This window comes from Epinephelus lanceolatus, chromosome 16 (genome assembly GCF_041903045.1).
Source record: "Epinephelus lanceolatus isolate andai-2023 chromosome 16, ASM4190304v1, whole genome shotgun sequence".
NCBI classification, from domain to species: domain Eukaryota; kingdom Metazoa; phylum Chordata; class Actinopteri; order Perciformes; family Serranidae; genus Epinephelus; species Epinephelus lanceolatus.
This window is the reverse complement of record NC_135749.1, coordinates 39,567,951-39,573,561: the sequence shown is the minus strand read 5'-3', so window position 1 is coordinate 39,573,561 and position 5,611 is coordinate 39,567,951. Positions and strand designations below refer to the sequence as shown.

At 39.2% G+C, this 5,611-nt stretch overlaps 1 pseudogene; it reads left to right on the top strand.

Annotated features, from left to right (window-relative positions):
* The first annotated feature begins 917 nt into the window (after positions 1 to 917).
* On the top strand, positions 918 to 4,853 carry LOC144467304 (uncharacterized; annotated as a pseudogene).
* Positions 4,854 to 5,611: the final 758 nt, after the last annotated feature.

The window sequence follows — 5,611 nt, the reverse complement described above, 5'->3', positions numbered from 1 at the left end:
TACCATCAACAGTCTTTGACAAAGCAGGATGACTTGGAGAGGTACAGGTGCCATCATCAAAGCCAGAGTACAAGAATGCAGTACTGTCAAATGCTCCAAAATGTTGTAGAGACACCGATTGCGGACAGGAATGCACTCTGTTTTCCTCAATCAAAACATTTTCAGCTTGCACTTCGTTTTCCACCACTGCTTCATCCGTTTGATGCTCTCTGTTTTCCACCGTCGCTGGCCTGTATGCCCACACGTTTCTGTTCACATCCGATGAGGCTTCCCGGTTTGAGGTCGCTGTTGCTGTCCTCTCTCTCCGTGACGTGCTGCTGCCACTTTCCAGGTGTTCGCGGTGGTTTCTTCCAATGTGATACCATAGTGAGTTGTAGACTCGATAGTCTTTGGAACATCCATCGATTCCACAAACAACGCGAAAATCTGGACTACGGCTATGAGCAGAATTTATAGGACTCAATAAAGATTTGAGAGTGAGTCCCACAAACACAAAGCAAATAACACAGCGCCAAATCATTTTCCCCCCTGTATCAGCCTACATTAGCTAGCTGCCATGTACCGCTTTTGCCTCTGAACCCAAGATGACCTGATGATACATCATGTGATACCAAGGGTACGTACCATAATTCCGTGCCTTATAAGGACAGGAACGACTTGCCATTTATTAATGATCACGTAGATGTGACTCGATTTTAATAATTATAAAGTAATATAAACTTATTTAGATAAATATACTTTGTATAAATGCAAAATAAACTTATTTAGGCTAAGCGGCCACCCCCGCTCCCTCTGTGCAGATGGTACAATCCACCAGTTTGCGCTCTTTTTTTTTCCAAAGTGAAGTTCGTTGCATTTTGAAAATAACCGCCTGCGCACACTTCGGTGTCATATGTGGATATCAGTGGAGTCGAATTATGGATAAACTGGACGATGTTTCAATTGCCACACTCAGAGGTATGCTACAGGGGTTACTTTTATGTTGTGCTGGTGTTATATTTTACATAGCTAACCTAGCTTAACGAATTGTGGATTCCCGGTGTCAGAGAGGCTAATGGGCTAAATGACATAAAATGAACAAGTACTTGGTAGGGCTTCGTGCATGATGATTCCCATCTAAAAAGTCTAATTTGGCTTTGGGACTTTCGTTGTATTTTCTTATTATTAAGGGCTGTAAATGCTGAAAATAGGCTACAGTAACACCTGGTCGTTGGTAAAACGTCAGCTGTTAAGATGGCCTAAAGCACATCACTGTTTGTCTCATGTAACGTTACATCAGTACATCAGTCCATCAGTCCAAGGCCTGTGTTACTTATTAAATCTGTAACACGTTTGTTTAAAAGTGCTATAGCAAATACTTGTATGTGTAATGTATTAAAGTAAAATTTTAAAAAAAATCATTGTCGATCAAGCATTACAAAATATATTAACTGATGTGAAATGTGAATGCATTTTATCTAGCAGGGATTTATTCTCACTCTTACTGTAGTTTGCATGGCTATTGATCCCCGGGGGGGGGAGGGGGGGGATTGTTAAAAAAAAAGTACTTCCACGGCGAAAAAACAGACCAAAACTCTCTCTACCAGCATGTCTAAAGAGGGCACAGCTTAACAAAGTTGCTTACAAAAAGTCAGACAATCATAAAAAGGAGGATAGCTAAAGTAAGGAAAATAGACAAAAAACAATCAGGAGTAACTGTAACAGGCTGCACGCTGCCGGTCGGCGCATGCGCACTCATATAGATATATTGCACATATAGATATATCTCATTTATAAATGCTGTCAAATTCACTCACTGCTCTTGAAGTAGAATGGTAGTGTGTAGCAAGACTGAGGAAACTGTCCAAACAATGCTAATTGTACAAGAGGTGTCAGGGTATTGAGTTGGCAAAATATTCTCACCTGCTATGTTCAAATCTGAAGGAATTCAATGATAACATAATTTTCTTGGTACTGACTGTAACTTGTCTATATTGCAGCTGCTAATATTGGAGAGGACTTACTACCTTCGCTTTCCCGCGATGACATCAAAGATCTGTTTCCTGGTCCTGAAAATTTCTTGAGGCGCCGGGCTATATGGCTTGTTGTGAATAATGATGAAAAGGTCAGGGCTGTCTTTCACAGTATGACAGAACTGTTTAACAGCACAACAGATTTTCCAATAGTATAGAAATGTCAAGTAACTTCAAATCCGGTCCACATAATATTTCATTATTTTAGACATTTCTGCTTTGAGTCCCTTTCAACAGTGGATATAAAATGAAAAGAAGTACTTTTTTCAAGTTTTTTTAATCCACTAAAAGATAATGTTATTCTGTAAAATGTTTGTGTAAATGTATTGCAGGTGGATAATGCTCCTGAAATTCAGCAGTCACCCCCCACTGGAGGCAGCGACCTTTCAAAAGAGGAGGCCAGTACTTCTAAATTTGTGACTATGTCCAACCCAGAATACATAGTCTTCACAGACAGTGAGCTTGAGCAGGTGCGACGCTCCTACTTTGAGCAGAAACGGCTGGGGACTGAGCACAGTGTGGCCTTATCCAAGGAGCTCTTCTGCCGACTCATAAGAAACACTATGACTAATATGATTTCTATCGCAAGAGCTACAGAGGACTGCAGATACCCCACTAAACATGAGGTGAATGCCATGGCAAAGCAATTGGTGGAGTACTATCCAATGATAAAAGACAGGTCATCAAACAGTGATTGGGTGAGTAGAGTTTTGTCACTTTTGCTTGTTGATGGTAAGATGTTAACTGTAAGATTTTGCTAAATTCTATTCATACAGTGCTAAACCATAACAGAAGGTTCAAATGAAGCTAGACTTTGCTGAAAACTATAATTACAGTATAAGAAAGCTTGGGTCTCTTGTCATTTTTTAATATTTACTATGTATGCGTTGCAGGAGCATGTTGCTAAAAAGCTCATGAAGAGACTCTCAAATGTCAGAAGTCCAAGGAAGGCCAAAAGTTCCTCCTTCGAAGAAACCACGACAAGATGTGGAAGTCAGTTCAGACGTTTCAACCACTGACTATGATGGAGATTATTCTGGAACGGTCACCTATTAGTCCCATGGGCATCCCAGTGCTAGATCCGTCACCTAGAGCTAGCACCCCACTGCAGAGCCAGGACAGCAGTGATGAAACATGTATGTATTATATTAAACATCATCATTTTGGCTGAGTTAATTCATATGACATACACTGGACATTCAGCAGCTTTAGAATCTTTCAGTGTCTGTCCAAAGGCATATGTATTCTGTTGTCCAATGTTTTGCTTTTATATCAAGTAACATGAACATTAATTAATTCCTACCACTTCCTGAGTTTCATTATACTGACAACTTGTTAGTTTGGAAATCTCATATCCTCTTTCTACCATAACTTCCATCTGTTTTCAGCTGGTTCAGCTGACTTCATGGACAGCCAGAAAACCCAAGCAAGACACTACAAGACCCTTCAAGAAATGTACAAGTCCAAAAAGCCAAACAAAGCTGCGATAACTCATTTGCTGAACCTAGAATTTGAGTCTCGAAGATGCTTCATCACCTCTGATGTCTTAAGGGAGCAAGACAGACCAGCAAAGATTCTAGAGGCTTACCCATGTTTCCGAGAACTGGATCACGTAAGTAATGTTGGTCCTATTCAGTCCACATTTTCAGCTCTTCCAAGGACTTGTTTTAGCATGACATAATTGGCATAATGTTCATATACCTTAGACATTATAGATCTTTTTTGAAGAACGTTAGTCATCAGAATGTTTGACAAGGACTAGCAGTGAACATTATTTTTTTTCAGGAATTTTCTTTCTGTATCTGAATCTATTTTTCAGGTGCTGGATGAGCTGCAGCGAGTCATCCAACCAACCAACTCCCAGTACATCTCTGAGATGAAGAGCAGATGGGAAACCTTCTATTCAAAGGTCCAGTTTTATGGGGTGATGAAGAAAGCCATGAAGCCTCCTAAAACTTTGAATGGAGGTGAAGTCACAATACATTGACTTGTTCATTTTATATAATAATGTGTCATGATAAGTTATTTATGGTACCACCTTGTATTGTGCCTTTTTCATTAAACCAGTGGAGCATGTCACAGCTGTGTTCAGAGCCCTGCCACTGCTCTTCCCGTCCAGCACCATGCCACCTAAGAAGCTGGGCTTAAGCAGCGAGGCTCTTTTCCATGTCCTTACGGTGAGATTTACAGACTTACTGCAATATTTCATACTATATGTTCCAGTTATTCACACATACATTTTATGTCCAGTTTAGTTACTTTGAAATAAACATTTAGCATTTCAAAATATCCAAAGGGGAAGTGTTCTCCATAGTGTAGTTGTTGTAGTACTAACTTCATTGGAACTAGCTGTGGTGCGTTCAGTATTTGCAGTGCTCAACAATGACAGTACGACATCTTCTCCCTCTCAGGGGTTACTGTGACTATATGTTTTTAAGTACAATTATGATTTCACCAATGTCCTAGTTCAGGTCAAAGTGCGTATTACTTGTGATGTTTTTCTAATCCTCTACATTGATTTGTGTCATCTATACTTCAGAGGATCCTGATGGTTTCCTGCGCCAACGACCACTGTCTTGTCCAGTTGTCATTGTTTCTGAGGGCAACTGCATGATCGCCATTGGAAACATACCAGTGACCACCTTCAACATTGAGCGGTTTAATGAGGGACTGCTCTACCTCATGGCATATTACTATGCCCTGCACCTCACTTACCCAAAGTGTATTTCCACACTTCTGTCAGTACTGCAAACAGAAATTCTCCAAGACTCCATTCATGAGCAAGATTTGACCCCTTCCTACAAAAAAGCCATAGGCGAGTGGAAGTCCTTCATTGAGTGAGTGAGTCTCTTTGTTTCTTCTGTGTGTTTTTTTTTTACTCTGCCCCACTCTCTATCTGATGTAAGACTTTCAGAGAAAGTCAATGTTCTGTTTCAGAAAAGGTTCATCACAGTTAGCCACATTTGTGGGTGAAATTGAAAACGTTTCCTGTGGGATATTGTGCAGTGTCAGCTGCTGCAAAGTTATTTTAATTGTTATTGTTGTTATTTAATTGTTTGTTTGTTTATTTAAGTGTCAAACACCATGTTTGGTGCCCAGCCCTCATGGGCTTATTAGACACTTTAGACACTTTGTTATGGTATGCTGCTACAATAGCTGATTTTTTTTGACAGTGAGGTTATAACTCAAATCAAAACTGGCTTTTCAATCTGTCAGTGATAGATCTGGAATCTGGAAGTGGTTCTTTGATGGATGTTGAATTGAGCAATTTTATTGCAAAGTTAATAAAAAATATTAAAAATGAGAATGTTTTGGTGTCTTGATTTAAGACAAAGTCACTTATTTTTATAATGCTGTTTGAAGAAATTTTGTCTTATTTTAAATACTTTTATACTTATTATTAATCCCAGATTAAGGTGTGATTTCTTAAAGTTAACTCAGTCAAGAGACCAAAATTCTAATTTTAAGTAACTTAATCTTAAATAAGTGGGTTTTCATTGCTTGTTATAGAAGAACTTACTTAAATTTAAGATTTTCTGTCTAGTTTTAAGGCCCATTTTAGTCTTTCAGAGGCAAGAACTTTGTGCTTATTTTAAGAA